This window comes from Daphnia pulex, chromosome 3 (assembly GCF_021134715.1).
Source record: "Daphnia pulex isolate KAP4 chromosome 3, ASM2113471v1".
Classification (NCBI taxonomy): Eukaryota; Metazoa; Arthropoda; class Branchiopoda; order Diplostraca; family Daphniidae; genus Daphnia; species Daphnia pulex.
Genome location: NC_060019.1, coordinates 2,297,957 through 2,318,273, shown reverse-complemented (window position 1 = coordinate 2,318,273; position 20,317 = coordinate 2,297,957). Strand labels below are relative to the sequence as shown.

Sequence of the window (20,317 nt, the reverse complement as noted above, 5' to 3'; positions counted from 1 at the left end):
CTAACATCGCGACATATAATATCAACAGAATATCGTCACCTGACAAACTTCAAATAATACTCAATTTCTTTTTACATAATAAACTTGATATTATATGTTTGCAAGAAGTAGTATTTCACTCTAGCACCGTATTTACTAAACATTACCAGATGCACACAAATCTCGGTCCTAGACAACATGGGACAGCCATCCTAGTACGACACGGGCTGAGCGCCAAAAACATTTTGTTTGAACCGGAGGGGAGGCTGATAGCCATGGAAGTAAAGGGTCTTGCTTTCGTGTGTATTTACGCCCCATCTGGTGACCAAAATAAAAGTTATAGAGATTCTTTCCTCCGGCAAACTATTCCGGCTTATGTTGCCCAGTATAAGGCACCAGCAATTATATTGGGAGATTTTAATGCCGTTGACGAGATCGATGACCGTAAAAGTAGCAAGACAACACCACCTAAAATTAGACTAGCATTACTAGAACCCCTCCGAGATTTAGTAAAAGCCCTTTCATTAACAGATGTCTGGAGAGAAATTCGGAAAAATGAACCTTGTTGGACGTACAATTGTGCGGCTAGCCAGGCTAGATTGGACCGAATTTATTGCCACCATCACGTAAAATTTTCTGATATCCATTTGCACGACTTACCACTCGGGGATCACAGACCAATCGTAGGGTATATAAACAGCACCACCCCTCCTAGTGTAGTGAGGAACAAGTCAAGGAATTTATGGAAACTTAACTCATCAATTCTTGAGGAAGAAGAATATATAAACTTGGTGCATGTCTTTATTGAAGAAATGTCTCAACACCCATCCCGTATTGAAAACGTAGATCATTGGTGGGAGATTATTTTCAAACCTAGCCTCAGGCGATTATCAATGAACTATTGTAAAAAGAGAATCTGTGATCAGAGAGTCAAAAGGAAATTACTCCAACATCAACTAAAAGAAACCGTGAACAATGTAAATTTCAATCATGCGCGTTACATGGAGTTGAAACGTGAGTTTCTAGCCTGGGAGCGAGAAGCATTGAGGGGATTTGCAATACGTTCACGCGTTCAAAGTATAGCCGAAGAAGAGCCATCTACCTTTCATATGAACAAGTCAACGAGCAATTTCCAGAAGTCTCTGATCACTCAGCTCAAAACTAATGATAACTGTAAAATTACCCAACCTGAGCAGATTAATCAAGAAATAATTGAACACTTTAGTAGAATTTTTCAGAACCAGCCCTCCCCCAATACCCAATTAGCTGGAAAATTTCTAGAAGGGATTAGAGGTGCACTTACCCGTACAAAACCCACTAAAAACGATTCGGGTGTATCAGTGGTAGCTTAGTCGTTAAACGCTCAAGCGTTGAATCGAGGAGTACTAGGTTCGATCCCGGAGAGTGGCAACTTTCTTGTAGATCCGTTCACAGTAGATGAAATTAACATCGCCCTTAAGGCAACTAAAAAGAACAAGGCCCCGGGTACAGATGGCATTCCTTTTGAGTTTTATATAAAATTTTGGGATGTTATTGGTGTTCATTTTCTGGAAATGATGAATTGCGTCCTCGAAAAAAGAAAACTCCAGCCGTCGCAGGGAAGGGCAGCTATAAGATTAGTCCCAAAAATCCCATCACCGAGTAAAATCACCGATTACCGACCAATCTCTTTGTTAAATACCGATTATAAGTTAATCGCGTCAGTATTGGCTTTTCGTCTGAGAAAATCTCTTCAAAACTCTCTAGACTCACATCAAAAAGGTGGTGTACCCGGCCGCTATATCTTTGACAGCTTGTGTTTAATCCGAGATGTCATTGATAATACAGGTCGTAAATCAAAAGAGGTATCTTCTCTCAAACCGGCCGCCATTCTCGCGTACGATTTAGAGAAAGCATATGACCTTGTCAATCGAGACGTTCTGTGGGAAGTAATGACTGCCATGGGCTATCCCCCCCTCTTTGTTGATTGGTTGAAGACGCTGTACAGTATAACTGAACTATGGCCATTGAACGGTAATGACATAGTCGGTACTGTGGACAATGCACAATCCGTGCGACAGGGGTGCCCTCTGTCAGTCCATCTGTTTGCCCTCTATATTGAACCGCTTTTAGTTTGCTTGTCTAGGGGTATTGACGGAATTGAACACTACGGAAAACGCATCAAAGTTCGTGCATATGTAGATGATCTAGTAGTTTTTGTCTCATCAATGAAAGATGTACGTCGTGCATGCGAGATTATTCTAGAATTTTGTGCCTGGACAAATGCACGTATTAACAAGGGGAAGACAAAATTACTTGGTCTAGGCACTTGGACCTTAAATCAATGTCCACAGGCCGTAGTAGCGCAGACGGTAGCGGCGTCGGCTGGGATTCTTGAGGTTAGGAGTTCGATCCCACGTAGAAGCAATTTCAATCAAACTCATCCTAAAAGTACTTGGCCACATGATTGGATAACTCAAGTAGACAATTTGAAAATTCTTGGAATTACTTTTTCTTCTGAAATAAAAACAACAGTAAGAGACAATTGGCAAAGACAGTACAACATCATACAAAATATTCTTATCACAAACACACACCGTCATTTCACTTTTTATGGTCGCGCCCTATTCATCAAACAACATGTCTTATCACAACTTGTTCATATAGCTCATGTACTCCCTTGCAACAAAACCCAAGCCCTTCTCCTCCAACAAAAATGCAACAAATTTCTTTGGGCACAAAGAAGAGAGCACCCACCCCTAAATGTTTTGATCCGCCCCCGACTCCAAGGTGGACTTGGAGTCACCTTACTTTTTCAATTCTTCCAATCCCTTTTCACCCGTCAAATCTTTAAATCTTTAATCCATCCCGAGGCTATTGAGAGAGCTGCAGCCGTTTATTGGTTGGGTCCACACCTCAAGAATCTCCTTCAACAAATCACCCAGCCCAGATTTAATGCAACCCATTCATCACATCCATACTTCACCACCGCACTTTCAACCATCACCGATCTACTTAAAGCTGGCATCTTCACATCGTCAACCGTATCCAATCACCGCGCCACCTACAATCACCTGATCGCTAACCTTGGGCAACCAGGGAGAACCGAAGTTGCGAAACCAGACCTCGACTGGGCTTCCATCTGGCGTTGGGTGGCCAAAATGAAAGGAAGAAACGCTGAACTGGTCTGGGATTTCAACCATAATCAGCTCCCTACCAAAATGCGCCTCACAAGCCTCAGACTTTCTAGAAATGACCAATGTCCTCTATGCAATGGCGACCAAGAAACTGACGACCATCTTATGTTACTCTGTTCTGAGAAAGTCCACATCAGTTTATGGCTTCGAATTCAACTAACGAAACTTGGATGTCAAAAACCACTCAAATCAACAATAAATGGAGACATTGGAAATGGCCCCAATAAAGAGAAAATACTGGCCCTCATGCAATCCTACATCATCACCGTCTGGACCGCCCGCAGACAAAACCTCACCCCAGCCATCAATGAAATACAGTCTCTCTGGTCAAGCCTCCTTCATTCAAAAAATTCTCCCCAGATGTCACCTTCTAATCCATAAATATTCTCTCTCAAAATTCTCAACAGATTTCTTCTTACCTTTATACAACATTGTTCTCTCATTACAACTATTATTTCTTGGATCCCCCCCCCCAGATGTCGTATTGTTAAATTCCACATTTTTTACTAAAATCATTTGTCCTCTTTCATTTCCGTCTCGAAATGTTTTCTTTTTCTGTTTGTAATGTTTCTCCTTGGCCACAGCAAGTCACTTATGTCACAAATCTCGTAAATGCCCCAAGTATCTGTAAAGAAATTTAAATTTTAATTGTGACAATAAATCGTTTAAATATAAAAAAAAAAAAACCGGAAGGCTGGTGGTTCGATCCCACCCAGGGGCGCATGGTGAATGACTACTGTTGTTTTAATTCAATTTCTTCGCCTCATGACTCCTTTAACCAACTAAAGCGTCCAATGAAGAGCGCACACTCGCGATATGGCTTCTTTAACTGATGACTGTTAAATCTACTGAACATTTGCAGCGTAGGGTGCACGCACATGATGTTCTTCCACTGTTCGGAGCTACTGTTCCAGGTTCAGGTGTAATCTATATAGATTCCCCTCCGGTGTTTATGGAATTCTTCCCCATCCAGAGCAAGTCATTTCTCATTTCCCTAAAACAACAGTCATTGACGTTTGGCTACAGAAGAAGTCTCTTCGGGGTTATAGCACCTTTTTCAACAACCACAGTCATCATTGATTTCCCGCTTTCTGTTGACTTCCTCCGGATACAGCATTGCGAATATCTTCACATTGTCATAATGTAGATTTCATTTTCACAAGAAACATGAATGCTTGGCTTTTTCAAAAAACCAAAATGTGCTTTTTTGATAGTCTTTCTAAAAATACATTGTCCTGTTTCCACCCAGGATCGAACTGAGAACCTTCAGCGTGTTAGGCCGACGTGATAACCACTACACTATGGAAACTACAATCCGCTATAGAATTATTCTGGAATGATTACAAAATTCTAACGATCGTCTCCCAGCTTCTAACTTTCATCTGCATTTATATGCAAATATATGACGCCCAACGGGGGGCTCGAACCCCCGACCCTGAGATTAAGAGTCTCATGCTCTACCGACTGAGCTAGCCAGGCTTACTTTTGCGCTCTATTCCAATGTAATGAACCAAGTCTTATTGACGACATTTTTTCCTTTCCAGGAACCGTGAGATAACTTTTACTATGATTGGTTGGTTGTCAGTGTGTAGTTTCCAGATGTCTACTTGTTCTAGTCTAGTTGTCATCAAGATAAGATACATTACAAGTTATTAATTCCATTTCATTTCCTTTTCTCCTACGATTATTTTTTCCTAACGTTATACTGATGCTTTCCCTCAGGATCGAACTGAGGACCTTCAGCGTGTGAAGCCGACGTGATAACCTCTACACTATGGAAGCCCCACAATGTTTCTGCAACATTTTATTAGCGTTGGCCACACTAAAAAAAGGTAATGTTCGGTTTGCCTGTTGATCTTGACGAGTGTGTCGTTAATCAACCAGCATGCCTCTGTGGCGCAATTGGCTAGCGCGTTCGGCTGTTAACCGGAAGGCTGGTGGTTCGATCCCACCCAGGGGCGCATGGTGAATGACTACTGTTGTTTTAATTCAATTTCTTCGCCTCATGACTCCTTTAACCAACTAAAGCGTCCAATGAAGAGCGCACACTCGCGATATGGCTTCTTTAACTGATGACTGTTAAATCTACTGAACATTTGCAGCGTAGGGTGCACGCACATGATGTTCTTCCACTGTTTGGAGCTACTGTTCCAGGTTCAGGTGTAATCTATATAGATTCCCCTCCGGTGTTTATGGAATTCTTCCCCATCCAGAGCAAGTCATTTCTCATTTCCCTAAAACCACAGTCATTGACGTTTGGCTACAGAAGAAGTCTCTTCGGGGTTATAGCACCTTTTTCAACAACCACAGTCATCATTGATTTCCCGCTTTCTGTTGACTTCCTCCGGATACAGCATTGCGAATATCTTCACATTGTCATAATGTAGATTTCATTTTCACAAGAAACATGAATGCTTGGCTTTTTCAAAAAACCAAAATGTGCTTTTTTGATAGTCTTTCTAAAAATACATTGGCCTGTTTCCACCCAGGATCGAACCGAGGACCTTCAGCGTGTTAGGCCGACGTGATAACCACTACACTATGGAAACTACAATTCCGCTATAGAATTATTCTGGAATGATTACAAAATTCTAGCGATCGTCTCCCAACTTCTAACTTTCATCTGCATTTATTTGCAAATATAAGACGCCCAACGGGGGGCTCGAACCCCCGACCCTGAGATTAAGAGTCTCATGCTCTACCGACTGAGCTAGCCAGGCTTACTATTGCGCTCTATTCCAATGTAATAAACCAAGTCTTATTGACGACATTTTTTCCTTTCCAGGAACCGTGAGATAACTTTTACTATGATTGGTTGGTTGTCTGTGTGTAGTTTCCAGATGTCTACTTGTTCTAGTCTAGTTGTCATCAAGATAAGATACATTACAAGTTATTAATTCCATTTCATTTCCTTTTCTCCTACGATTATTTTTTCCTAACGTTATACTGATGCTTCCACTCAGGATCGAACTGAGGACCTTCAGCGTGTGAAGCCGACGTGATAACCTCTACACTATGGAAGCCCCACAATGTTTCTGCAACATTTTATTAGCGTTGGCCACACTAAAAAAAGGTAATGTTTGGTTTGCCTGTTGATCTTGACGAGTGTGTCGTTAATCAACCAGCATGCCTCTGTGGCGCAATTGGCTAGCGCGTTCGGCTGTTAACCGGAAGGCTGGTGGTTCGATCCCACCCAGGGGCGCATGGTGAATGACTACTGTTGTTTTAATTCAATTTCTTCGCCTCATGACTCCTTTAACCAACTAAAGCGTCCAATGAAGAGCGCACACTCGCGATATGGCTTCTTTAACTGATGACTGTTAAATCTACTGAACATTTGCAGCGTAGGGTGCACGCACATGATGTTCTTCCACTGTTCGGAGCTACTTTTCCAGGTTCAGGTGTAATCTATATAGATTCCCCTCCGGTGTTTATGGAATTCTTCCCAATCCAGAGCAAGTCATTTCTCATTTCCCTAAAACAACAGTCATTGACGTTTGGCTACAGAAGAAGTCTCTTCGGGGTTATAGCACCTTTTTCAACAACCACAGTCATCATTGATTTCCCGCTTTCTGTTGACTTCCTCCGGATACAGCATTGCGAATATCTTCACATTGTCATAATGTAGATTTCATTTTCACAAGAAACATGAATGCTTGGCTTTTTCAAAAAACCAAAATGTGCTTTTTTGATAGTCTTTCTAAAAATACATTGTCCTGTTTCCACCCAGGATCGAACTGAGGACCTTCAGCGTGTTAGGCCGACGTGATAACCACTACACTATGGAAACTACAATCCGCTATAGAATTATTCTGGAATGATTACAAAATTCTAACGATCGTCTCCCAACTTCTAACTTTCATCTGCATTTATTTGCAAATATATGACATGACGCCCAACGGGGGGCTCGAACCCCCGACCCTGAGATTAAGAGTCTCATGCTCTACCGACTGAGCTAGCCAGGCTTACTATTGCGCTCTATTCCAATGTAATGAACCAAGTCTTATTGACGACATTTTTTCCTTTCCAGGAACCGTGAGATAACTTTTACTATGATTGGTTGGTTGTCTGTGTGAGTTTCCAGATGTCTACTTGTTCTAGTCTAGTTGTCATCAAGATAAGATACATTACAGTTATTAATTCCATTTCATTTCCTTTTCTCCTACGATTATTTTTTCCTAACGTTATACTGATGCTTCCACTCAGGATCGAACTGAGGACCTTCAGCGTGTGAAGCCGACGTGATAACCTCTACACTATGGAAGCCCCACAATGTTTCTGCAACATTTTATTAGCGTTGGCCACACTAAAAAAAGGTAATGTTTGGTTTGCCTGTTGATCTTGACGAGTGTGTCGTTAATCAACCAGCATGCCTCTGTGGCGCAATTGGCTAGCGCGTTCGGCTGTGACTAGACGTGTCTAACTGAGCTCCCAAGTGTGACATCTTGCTGTGAGTCAAAAAACTATTTGTTCTTTTTTTGTTTCTCTTTTGTTGTATTGTTGCTTGTGTGTCCTGTTTCCCTTGTTGTTTGTTGAGCGCCATTTTGGTTTTGTTCCCTCTTTTTGCATTTTTCTCCCCGTCCTTTTGCCCCTGTTATTGTGGGTAAAATGGGATCGGAATCCCCAGACGTCTGGCCACGTACTGCCGAAATCTCTTTTGGTAATACTGAAGTGACCAGGCATGAGTTCTACGAGTGTTTCGAGCACGATAATAATGAATCTGATAGCATCTTTGATGCAGTTTCTCGCCTACCAGGACGAGCTATTTGCGTTTTCCGAATTGGGTTCAAGACCGTCAATGACCATATTGAATTTTTGAATAAATTTAGTGCTAAAGAATCAGTAGTCATTAGTGGCAAGGAGGTCAAAATTAGAGTGAGAGATAGGTCAGTTAACCGTACGCGTTAGAATTCAACATTTCAAATTCGATGATGACCTAAGCCTGCTAAACAAGAGATTGCGTGAGTATGGAGTGATTTCTCGGATTTTTTGGGACACGTATCAGGATAGATCGCTCCCAAGGTGGAACGGGATAAAGACTGGAATTGTCAACGTGGATATGGAAATCCACAAGAGCATTCCGTCTTAAATCACCTTTGGAAGCTACAAGGAACCAATAATGGTGTCTTATGCAGGGCAAATGCACACATGCCGCATGTGTGATTCTCCCACCCATGTCTTAGCTAATTGCCCCAAGCAACCCCGTAGTTTAACCAACCCCAGCACCATTTCAAAAGACCCCATTGGAACACGTAGCTATAGTAGTGTATTACTAACAAATCGTGGCCCAGTTAGGACAACTGTTAGGAAGCCCCAGGAGACAGGCCCGATTGGTGGCGGGCAAATGCCAATTGCTCCAACTGTTGACGCTGATACATTCCCCGAGTTAGCCCAGAGGCCAACGACGTCGACTGTTGTCGTTCTTGATGGAGCTCCAGAGGATCCGATTTCGAAACCCGATGGAGCTGAATCTTCTTCTGACACCGATGCTGACGCTGAAGACACCAACTGTGTAGCTTCGTCTGTTGCGTCCAAATTGGTCAAGAAAAAGAAAAATGAAACAGACGAGGGAATTCCGTGACCAACAAAAACAATCAAAAAAGAGGAGTCGTACTGCCTCTTCCTCTGGCTCGGGCGAGGTAGCTGAGGAAGTTGAATGTGGTGTAGCTCAGTTGGTTGAACTCGGGTCTCCGACTCGAGAGGTTCCAGTTTCGATACCGGGTGTGGACATTAATTCTTTTCCCGCCCTTTTTGGGGGGAACGATGTTCCACCCGCTCCAATTTCACCTGGAGTACCATCTATTCCATCCACGATAGATCAGATGGATAACGAGGTGGTTGAAGAGATGGATGCAACCGAGGTGGTTTCGATTTCAAATCCTGATGAAGACATTTCTTTTTCTGGTGGGAGTATACAGCCAGGACAACGCCCACTTGATAGCCAGGAGGCTAGTCATGTGAGTGAGACTCAGGAGTCCTTGGGCGTCCCCCTCGGCACTCCATCAACCCCCATAGAAGATAAAACTCTCAAAGCAATGGAGGCCGTTAGAAGGAAAAAAGCCCACGATAACAAAACCCAACCCTCTAAACCCAAATTTAAATATTAATCATGACTAACATCGCGACATATAATATCAACAGAATATCGTCACCTGACAAACTTCAAATAATACTCAATTTCTTTTTACATCATAAACTTGATATTATATGTTTGCAAGAAGTAGTATTTCACTCTAGCACCGTATTTACTAAACATTACCAGATACACACAAATCTCGGTCCTAGACAACATGGGACAGCCATCCTAGTACGACACGGGCTGAGCGCCAAAAATATTTTCTTTGAACCGGAGGGGAGGCTGATAGCCATGGAAGTAAAGGGTCTTGCTTTCGTGTGTATTTACGCCCCATCTGGTGACCAAAATAAAAGTTATAGAGATTCTTTCCTCCGGCAAACTATTCCGGCTTATGTTGCCCAGTATAAGGCACCAGCAATTATATTGGGAGATTTTAATGCCGTTGACGAGATCGATGACCGTAAAAGTAGCAACACAACACCACCTAAAATTAGACTAGCATTACTAGAACCCCTCCGAGATTTAGTAAAAGCCCTTTCATTAACAGATGTCTGGAGAGAAATTCGGAAAAATGAACCTTGTTGGACGTACAATTGTGCGGCTAGCCAGGCTAGATTGGACCGAATTTATTGCCACCATCACGTAAAATTTTCTGATATCCATTTGCACGACTTACCACTCGGAGATCACAGACTAATCGTAGGGTATATAAACAGCACCACCCCTCCTAGTGTAGTGAGGAACAAGTCAAGGAATTTATGGAAACTTAACACATCAATTCTTGAGGAAGAAGAATATATAAACTTGGTGCATGTCTTTATTGAAGGAATGTCCCAACACCCATCCCGTATTGAAAACGTAGATCATTGGTGGGAGATTATTTTCAAACCTAGCCTCAGGCGATTATCAATGAACTATTGTAAAAAGAGAATCTGTGATCAGAGAGTCAAAAGGAAATTGCTCCAACATCAACTAATAGAAACCGTGAACAATGTAAATTTCAATCATGCACGTTACATGGAGTTGAAACGTGAGTTTCTAGCCTGGGAGCGAGAAGCATTGAAGGGATTTGCAATACGTTCACGCGTTCAAAGTATAGCCGAAGAAGAGCCATCTACCTTTCATATGAACAAGTCAACGAGCAATTTCCAGAAGTCTCTGATCACTCAGCTCAAAACTAATGATAACTGTAAAATTACCCAACCTGAGCAGATTAACCAAGAAATAATTGAACACTTTAGTAGAATTTTTCAGAACCAGCCCTCCCCCAATACCCAATTAGCTGGAAAATTTCTAGAAGGGATTAGAGGTGCACTTACCCGTACAAAACCCACTAAAAATGATTCGGGTGTATCAGTGGTAGCTCAGTCGTTAAACGCTCAAGCGTTGAATCGAGGAGTACTAGGTTCGATCCCGGAGAGTGACAACTATCTTGTAGATCCGTTCACAGTAGATGAAATTAACAACGCCCTTAAGGCAACTAAAAAGAACAAGGACCCGGGTACAGATGGCATTCCTTTTGAGTTTTATATAAAATTTTGGGATGTAATTGGTGTTCATTTTCTGGAAATGATGAATTGCGTCCTCGACAAAAGAAAACTCCAGCCGTCGCAGGGAAGGGCAGCTATAAGATTAGTCCCAAAAATCCCAACACCGAGTAAAATCACCGATTACCGACCAATCTCTTTTTTAAATACCGATTACAAGTTAATCGCGTCAGTATTGGCTTTTCGTCTGAGAAAATCTCTTCAAAACTCTCTAGACTCACATAAAAAAGGTGGTGTACTCGGCCGCTATATCTTTGACAGCTTGTGTTTAATCCGAGATGTCATTGATAATACAGGTCGTAAATCAAAAGAGGTATCTTCTCTCAAACCGGCCGCCATTATCGCGTACGATTTAGAGAAAGCATATGACCTTGTCAATCGAAACGTTCTGTGGGAAGTGATGACAGCCATGGGCTATCCCCCCTGTTTGTTGATTGGTTGAAAACGCTGTACAGTATAACTGAACTATGCCCATTGAACGGTAATGACATAGTCGGCACTGTGGACAATGCACAATCCGTGCGACAGGGGTGCCCTCTGTCAGTCCATCTGTTTGCCCTCTATATTGAACCGCTTTTAGTTTGCTTGTCTAGGGGTATTGACGGAATTGAACACTACGGAAAACGCATCAAAGTTCGTGCATATGTAGATGATCTAGTAGTTTTTGTCTCATCAATGAAAGATGTACGTCGTGCATGCGAGATTATTCTAGAATTTTGTGCCTGGACAAATGCACGTATCAACAAGGGGAAGACAAAATTACTTGGTCTAGGCACTTGGACCTTAAATCAATGTCCACAGGCCATAGTAGCGCAGACGGTAGCGGCGTCGGCTGGGATTCCTGAGGTTAGGAGTTCGATCCCACGTAGAAGCAATTTCAATCAAACTCATCCTAAACGTACTTGACCATATGATTGGATATCTCAAGTAGACAATTTGAAAATTCTTGGAATTACTTTTTCTTCTGAAATAAAAACAACAGTAAGAGACAATTGGCAAAGACAGTTCAACATCATACAAAATATTCTTATCACAAACACACACCGTCATTTCACTTTTTATGGTCGCGTCCTATTCATCAAACAACATGTCTTATCACAACTTGTTCATATAGCTCATGTACTCCCTTGCAACAAAACCCAAGCCCTTCTCCTCCAACAAAAATGCAACAAATTTCTTTGGGCACAACGAAGAGAGCACCCACCCCTAAATGTTTTGATCCGCCCCCGACTCCAAGGTGGACTTGGAGTCACCTTACTTTTTCAATTCTTCCAATCCCTTTTCACCCGTCAAATCTTTAAATCTTTAATCCATCCCGAGGCTATTGAGAGAGCTGCAGCCGTTTATTGGTTGGGTCCACACCTCAAGAATCTCCTTCAACAAATCATCCAGCCCAGATTTAATGCAACCCATTCATCACATCCATACTTCACCACCGCACTTTCAACCATCACCGATCTACTTAAAGCTGGCATCTTCACATCGTCAACCGTATCCAATCACCGCGCCACCTACAATCACCTGATCGCTAACCTTGGGCAACCAGGGAGAACCGAAGTTGCGAAACCAGACCTCGACTGGGCTTCCATCTGGCGTTGGGTGGCCAAAATGAAAGGAAAAAACGCTGAACTGGTCTGGGATTTCAACCATAATCAGCTCCCTACCAAAATGCGCCTCACAAGCCTCAGACTTTCTAGAAATGACCAATGTCCTCTATGCAATGGCGGCCAAGAAACTGACGACCATCTTATGTTACTATGTTCTGAGAAAGTTCACATCAGTTTATGGCTCCGAATTCAACTAACGAAACTTGGATGTCAAAAACCACTCAAATCAACAATAAATGGAGACATTGGAAATGGCCCCAATAAAGAGAAAATACTGGCCCTCATCCAATCCTACATCATCACCGTCTGAACCGCCCGCAGCCAAAACCTCACCCCAGCCATAAACGAAATACAGTCTCTCGGGTCAAGCCTCCTTCTTTCAAAAAATTCTCCCCAGATGTCACCTCCTAATCCTTAAATATTCTTTCTCAAAATTCTCCACAAATTTCGTCTTATCTTTATACAACATTGTTCTCTCATTACAATTATAATTTCTTGGATCCCCCCCCAGATGTCGTATTGTTAAATTTTATATTTTTCACCAAAATCATTTGTCCTCTTTCAATTCCGTCTCGAAATTGGTTCTTTTTGTTTTTCTTTGTTATGTTTCTCCTTGGCCACAGCAAGTCACTTATGTCACAAATCACGTAAATGCCCCAAGTATCTGTAAAGCAATTTAAATTTTAATTGTGACAATAAATCGTTTAAATATAAAAAAAAAAACCCGGAAGGCTGGTGGTTCGATCCCACCCAGGGGCGCATGGTGAATGACTACTGTTGTTTTAATTCAATTTCTTCGCCTCATGACTCCTTTAACCAACTAAAGCGTCCAATGAAGAGCGCACACTCGCGATATGGCTTCTTTAACTGATGACTGTTAAATCTACTGAACATTTGCAGCGTAGGGTGCACGCACATGATGTTCTTCCACTGTTCGGAGCTACTGTTCCAGGTTCAGGTGTAATCTATATAGATTCCCCTCCGGTGTTTATGGAATTCTTCCCCATCCAGAGCAAGTCATTTCTCATTTCCCTAAAACAACAGTCACGTTTGACGTTTGGCTACAGAAGAAGTCTCTTCGGGGTTATAGCACCTTTTTCAACAACCACAGTCATCATTGATTTCCCGCTTTCTGTTGACTTCCTCCGGATACAGCATTGCGAATATCTTCACATTGTCATAATGTAGATTTCATTTTCACAAGAAACATGAATGCTTGGCTTTTTCAAAAAACCAAAATGTGCTTTTTTGATAGTCTTTCTAAAAATACATTGTCCTGTTTCCACCCAGGATCGAACTGAGGACCTTCAGCGTGTTAGGCCGACGTGATAACCACTACACTATGGAAACTACAATCCGCTATAGAATTATTCTGGAATGATTACAAAATTCTAACGATCGTCTCCCAACTTCTAACTTTCATCTGCATTTATTTGCAAATATATGACTTGACGCCCAACGGGGGGCTCGAACCCCCGACCCTGAGATTAAGAGTCTCATGCTCTACCGACTGAGCTAGCCAGGCTTACTATTGCGCTCTATTCCAATGTAATGAACCAAGTCTTATTGACGACATTTTTTCCTTTCCAGGAACCGTGAGATAACTTTTACTATGATTGGTTGGTTGTCTGTGTGTAGTTTCCAGATGTCTACTTGTTCTAGTCTAGTTGTCATCAAGATAAGATACATTACAAGTTATTAATTCCATTTCATTTCCTTTTCTCCTACGATTATTTTTTCCTAACGTTATACTGATGCTTCCACTCAGGATCGAACTGAGGACCTACAGCGTGTGAAGCGGACCTGATAACCTCTACACTATGGAAGCCCCACAATGTTTCTGCAACATTTTATTAGCGTTGGCCACACTAAAAAAAGGTAATGTTTGGTTTGCCTGTTGATCTTGACGAGTGTGTCATTAATCAACCAGCATGCCTCTGTGGCGCAATTGGCTAGCGCGTTCGGCTGTGACTAGACGTGTATAACTGAGCTCCCAAGTGTGACATCTTGCTGTGAGTCAAAAAACTATTTGTTCTTTTTTTTGTTTCTCTTCTGTTGTATTGTTGCTTGTGTGTCCTGTTTCCCTTGTTGTTTGTTGAGCGCCATTTTGGTTTTGTTCCCTCTTTTTGCATTTTTCTCCCCGTCCTTTTGCCCCTGTTATTGTGGGTAAAATGGGATCGGAATCCCCAGACGTCTGGCCACGTACTGCCGAAATCTCTTTTGGTAATACTGAAGTGACCAGGCATGAGTTCTACGAATGTTTCGAGCACGACAGTAATGAATCTGATAGCATCTTTGATGCAGTTTCTCGCCTACCAGGACGAGCTATTTGCGTTTTCCGAATTGGGTTCAAGACCGTCAATGACCATATTGAATTTTTGAATAAATTTAGTGCTAAAGAATCAGTAGTCATTAGTGGCAAGGAGGTCAAAATTAGAGTGAGAGATAGGTCAGTTAACCTTGTACGCGTTAGAATTCAACATTTCAAATTCGATGATGACCTAAGCCTGCTAAACAAGAGATTGCGTGAGTATGGAGTGATTTCTCGGATTTTTTGGGACACGTATCAGGATAGATCGCTCCCAAGGTGGAACGGGATAAAGACTGGAATTGTCAACGTGGATATGGAAATCCACAAGAGCATTCCGTCTTATATCACCTTTGGAAGCTACAAGGAACCAATAATGGTGTCTTATGCAGGGCAAATGCACACATGCCGCATGTGTGATTCTCCCACCCATGTCTTAGCTAATTGCCCCAAGCAACCCCGTAGTTTAACAAACCCCAGCACCATTTCAAAAGGCCCCATTGGAACACGTAGCTATAGCAGTGTATTACTAACAAATCGTGGCCCAGTTAGGACAACTGTTAGGAAGCCCCAGGAGACAGGCCCGATTGGTGGCGGGCAAATGCCAATTGCTCCAACTGTTGACGCTGATACATTCCCCGAGTTAGCCCAGAGGCCAACGACGTCGACTGTTGTCGTTCTTGATGGAGCTCCAGAGGATCAGATTTCGAAACCCGATGGAACTGAATCTTCTTCTGACACCGATGCTGACGCTGAAGACACCAACTGTGTAGGTTCGTCTGTTGCGTCCAAATTGGTCAAGAAAAAGAAAATGAAACAGACGAGGGAATTCCGTGACCAACAAAAACAATCAAAAAAGAGGAGTCGTACTGCCTCTTCCTCTGGCTCAGGCGAGGTAGCTGAGGAAATTGTATCTGGTGTAGCTCAGTTGGTTGAACTCGGGTCTCCGACTCGAGAGGTTCCAGTTTCGATACCGGGTGCGGACATTAATTCTTTTCCCGCCCTCTCTGGGGGGAACGATGTTCCACCCGCTCCAATCTCACCTGGAGTACCATCTATTCCATCCACGATAGATCAGATGGATAACGAGGTGGTTGAAGAGATGGATGCAACCGAAGTGGTTTCGATTTCAAATCCTGATGAAGACATTTCTTTTTCTGGTGGGAGTATTCAGCCAGGACAACGGCCACTTGATAGCCAGGAGGCTAGTCATGTGAGTGAGACTCAGGAGTCCTTGGGCGTCCCCCTCGGCACTCCATCAACCCCCATAGTAGATAAAACTCTCAAAGCAATGGAGGCCGTTAGAAGGAAAAAAGCCCACGATAACAAAACCCAACCCTCTAAACCCAAATTTAAATATTAATCATGACTAACATCGCGACATATAATATCAACAGAATATCGTCACCTGACAAACTTCAAATAATACTCAATTTCTTTTTACATAATAAACTTGATATTATATGTTTGCAAGAAGTAGTATTTCACTCTAGCACCGTATTTACTAAACATTACCAGATGCACACAAATCTCGGTCCTAGACAACATGGGACAGCCATCCTAGTACGACACGGGCTGAGCGCCAAAAACATTTTGTTTGAACCGGAGGGGAGGCTGATAGCCATGGAAGTAAAGGGTCTTGCTTTCGTGTGTATTTACGCCCCATCTGGTGACCAAAATAAAAGTTATAGAGATTCTTTCCTCCGGCAAACTATTCCGGCTTATGTTGCCCAGTATAAGGCACCAGCAATTATATTGGGAGATTTTAATGCCGTTGACGAGATCGATGACCGTAAAAGTAGCAAGACAACACCACCTAAAATTAGACTAGCATTACTAGAACCCCTCCGAGATTTAGTAAAAGCCCTTTCATTAACAGATGTCTGGAGAGAAATTCGGAAAAATGAACGTTGTTGGACGTACAATTGTGCGGCTAGCCAGGCTAGATTGGACCGAATTTATTGCCACCATCACGTAAAATTTTCTGATATCCATTTGCACGACTTACCACTCGGGGATCACAGACCAATCGTAGGGTATATAAACAGCACCACCCCTCCTAGTGTAGTGAGGAACAAGTCAAGGAATTTATGGAAACTTAACTCATCAATTCTTGAGGAAGAAGAATATATAAACTTGGTGCATGTCTTTATTGAAGGAATGTCCCAACACCCATCCCGTATTGAAAACGTAGATCATTGGTGGGAGATTATTTTCAAACCTAGCCTCAGGCGATTATCAATGAACTATTGTAAAAAGAGAATCTGTGATCAGAGAGTCAAAAGGAAATTACTCCAACATCAACTAAAAGAAACCGTGAACAATGTAAATTTCAATCATGCGCGTTACATGGAGTTGAAACGTGAGTTTCTAGCCTGGGAGCGAGAAGCATTGAGGGGATTTGCAATACGTTCACGCGTTCAAAGTATAGCCGAAGAAGAGCCATCTCCTTTCATATGAACAAGTCAACGAGCAATTTCCAGAAGTCTCTGATCACTCAGCTCAAAACGAATGATAACTGTAAAATTACCCAACCTGAGCAGATTAATCAAGAAATAATTGAACACTTTAGTAGAATTTTTCAGAACCAGCCCTCCCCCAATACCCAATTAGCTGGAAAATTTCTAGAAGGGATTAGAGGTGCACTTACCCGTACAAAACCCACTAAAAACGATTCGGGTGTATCAGTGGTAGCTCAGTCGTTAAACGCTCAAGCGTTGAATCGAGGAATACTAGGTTCGATCCCGGAGAGTGGCAACTTTCTTGTAGATCCGTTCACAGTAGATGAAATTAACATCGCCCTTAAGGCAACTAAAAAGAACAAGGCCCAAGGTACAGATGGCATTCCTTTTGAGTTTTATATAAAATTTTGGGATGTTATTGGTGTTCATTTTCTGGAAATGATGAATTGCGTCCTCGAAAAAAGAAAACTCCAGCCGTCGCAGGGAAGGGCAGCTATAAGATTAGTCCCAAAAATCCCATCACCGAGTAAAATCACCGATTACCGACCAATCTCTTTGTTAAATACCGATTATAAGTTAATCGCGTCAGTATTGGCTTTTCGTCTGAGAAAATCTCTTCAAAACTCTCTAGACTCACATCAAAAAGGTGGTGTACCCGGCCGCTATATCTTTGACAGCTTGTGTTTAATCCGAGATGTCATTGATAATACAGGTCGTAAATCAAAAGAGGTATCTTCTCTCAAACCGGCCGCCATTCTCGCGTACGATTTAGAGAAAGCATATGACCTTGTCAATCGAGACGTTCTGTGGGAAGTAATGACTGCCATGGGCTATCCCCCCCTCTTTGTTGATTGGTTGAAGACGCTGTACAGTATAACTGAACTATGGCCATTGAACGGTAATGACATAGTCGGTACTGTGGACAATGCACAATCCGTGCGACAGGGGTGCCCTCTGTCAGTCCATCTGTTTGCCCTCTATATTGAACCGCTTTTAGTTTGCTTGTCTAGGGGTATTGACGGAATTGAACACTACGGAAAACGCATCAAAGTTCGTGCATATGTAGATGATCTAGTAGTTTTTGTCTCATCAATGAAAGATGTACGTCGTGCATGCGAGATTATTCTAGAATTTTGTGCCTGGACAAATGCACGTATTAACAAGGGGAAGACAAAATTACTTGGTCTAGGCACTTGGACCTTAAATCAATATCCACAGGCCGTAGTAGCGCAGACGGTAGCGGCGTCGGCTGGGATTCCTGAGGTTAGGAGTTCGATCCCACGGAGAAGCAATTTCAATCAAACTCATCCTAAATGTACTTGGCCACATGATTGGATAACTCAAGTAGACAATTTGAAAATTCTTGGAATTACTTTTTCTTCTGAAATAAAAACAACAGTAAGAGACAATTGGCAAAGACAGTACAACATCATACAAAATATTCTTATCACAAACACACACCGTCATTTCACTTTTTATGGTCGCGCCCTATTCATCAAACAACATGTCTTATCACAACTTGTTCATATAGCTCATGTACTCCCTTGCAACAAAACCCAAGCCCTTCTCCTCCAACAAAAATGCAACAAATTTCTTTGGGCACAAAGAAGAGAGCACCCAGCCCTAAATGTTTTGATCCGCCCCCGACTCCAAGGTGGACTTGGAGTCACCTTACTTTTTCAATTCTTCCAATCCCTTTTCACCCGTCAAATCTTTAAATCTTTAATCCATCCCGAGGCTATTGAGAGAGCTGCAGCCGTTTATTGGTTGGGTCCACACCTCAAGAATCTCCTTCAACAAATCACCCAGCCCAGATTTAATGCAACCCATTCATCACATCCATACTTCACCACCGCACTTTCAACCATCACCGATCTACTTAAAGCTGGCATCTTCACATCGTCAACCGTATCCAATCACCGCGCCACCTACAATCACCTGATCGCTAACCTTGGGCAACCAGGGAGAACCGAAGTTGCGAAACCAGACCTCGACTGGGCTTCCATCTGGCGTTGGGTGGCCAAAATGAAAGGAAGAAACGCTGAACTGGTCTGGGATTTCAACCATAATCAGCTCCCTACCAAAATGCGCCTCACAAGCCTCAGACTTTCTAGAAATGACCAATGTCCTCTATGCAATGGCGACCAAGAAACTGACGACCATCTTATGTTACTCTGTTCTGAGAAAGTCCACATCAGTTTATGGCTTCGAATTCAACTAACGAAACTTGGATGTCAAAAACCACTCAAATCAACAATAAATGGAGACATTGGAAATGGCCCCAATAAAGAGAAAATACTGGCCCTCATCCAATCCTACATTATCACCGTCTGGACCGCCCGCAGCCAAAACCTCACCCCAGCCATCAATGAAATACAGTCTCTCTGGTCAAGCCTCCTTCATTCAAAAAATTCTCCCCAGATGTCACCTTCTAATCCATAAATATTCCCTCTCAAAATTCTCAACAGATTTCTTCTTACCTTTATACAACATTGTTCTCTCATTACAACTATTATTTCTTGGATCCCCCCCCCAGATGTCGTATTGTTAAATTCCACATTTTTTACTAAAATCATTTGTCCTCTTTCATTTCCGTCTCGAAATGTTTTCTTTTTCTGTTTGTAATGTTTCTCCTTGGCCACAGCAAGTCACTTATGTCACAAATCTCGTAAATGCCCCAAGTATCTGTAAAGAAATTTAAATTTTAATTGTGACAATAAATCGTTTAAATATAAAAAAAAAAAAAAAAACGGAAGGCTGGTGGTTCGATCCCACCCAGGGGCGCATGGTGAATGACTACTGTTGTTTTAATTCAATTTCTTCGCCTCATGACTCCTTTAACCAACTAAAGCGTCCAATGAAGAGCGCACACTCGCGATATGGCTTCTTTAACTGATGACTGTTAAATCTACTGAACATTTGCAGCGTAGGGTGCACGCACATGATGTTCTTCCACTGTTCGGAGCTACTGTTCCAGGTTCAGGTGTAATCTATATAGATTCCCCTCCGGTGTTTATGGAATTCTTCCCCATCCAGAGCAAGTCATTTCTCATTTCCCTAAAACAACAGTCATTGACGTTTGGCTACAGAAGAAGTCTCTTCGGGATTATAGCACCTTTTTCAACAACCACAGTCATCATTGATTTCCCGCTTTCTGTTGAC

The 20,317-nt window shown here is 42.3% G+C and overlaps 12 non-coding genes across 12 annotated transcripts; 2 read left to right on the top strand and 10 right to left on the bottom strand.

Moving 5' to 3' along the window:
- Positions 1-4,391: 4,391 nt before the first annotated feature.
- Trnav-aac lies at positions 4,392-4,464 on the bottom strand. The gene has a single exon. It is a non-coding gene; the product is annotated as a tRNA-Val (tRNA).
- Positions 4,465-4,561: 97 nt separating this feature from the next.
- On the bottom strand, positions 4,562-4,634 carry Trnak-cuu. Its single transcript has one exon. It is a non-coding gene; the product is annotated as a tRNA-Lys (tRNA).
- A 408-nt stretch (positions 4,635-5,042) lies between these two features.
- On the top strand, positions 5,043-5,116 carry Trnan-guu. Its single transcript has one exon. It is a non-coding gene; the product is annotated as a tRNA-Asn (tRNA).
- A 515-nt stretch (positions 5,117-5,631) lies between these two features.
- On the bottom strand, positions 5,632-5,704 carry Trnav-aac. Its single transcript has one exon. It is a non-coding gene; the product is annotated as a tRNA-Val (tRNA).
- A 98-nt stretch (positions 5,705-5,802) lies between these two features.
- Trnak-cuu lies at positions 5,803-5,875 on the bottom strand. The gene has a single exon. It is a non-coding gene; the product is annotated as a tRNA-Lys (tRNA).
- A 230-nt stretch (positions 5,876-6,105) lies between these two features.
- Positions 6,106-6,178, bottom strand: Trnav-cac. Its single transcript has one exon. It is a non-coding gene; the product is annotated as a tRNA-Val (tRNA).
- A 105-nt stretch (positions 6,179-6,283) lies between these two features.
- Trnan-guu lies at positions 6,284-6,357 on the top strand. Its single transcript has one exon. It is a non-coding gene; the product is annotated as a tRNA-Asn (tRNA).
- Positions 6,358-6,872: 515 nt separating this feature from the next.
- On the bottom strand, positions 6,873-6,945 carry Trnav-aac. The gene has a single exon. It is a non-coding gene; the product is annotated as a tRNA-Val (tRNA).
- A 102-nt stretch (positions 6,946-7,047) lies between these two features.
- Trnak-cuu lies at positions 7,048-7,120 on the bottom strand. Its single transcript has one exon. It is a non-coding gene; the product is annotated as a tRNA-Lys (tRNA).
- Positions 7,121-7,348: 228 nt separating this feature from the next.
- On the bottom strand, positions 7,349-7,421 carry Trnav-cac. The gene has a single exon. It is a non-coding gene; the product is annotated as a tRNA-Val (tRNA).
- A 6,241-nt stretch (positions 7,422-13,662) lies between these two features.
- Positions 13,663-13,735, bottom strand: Trnav-aac. The gene has a single exon. It is a non-coding gene; the product is annotated as a tRNA-Val (tRNA).
- Positions 13,736-13,837: 102 nt separating this feature from the next.
- Positions 13,838-13,910, bottom strand: Trnak-cuu. The gene has a single exon. It is a non-coding gene; the product is annotated as a tRNA-Lys (tRNA).
- Positions 13,911-20,317: the final 6,407 nt, after the last annotated feature.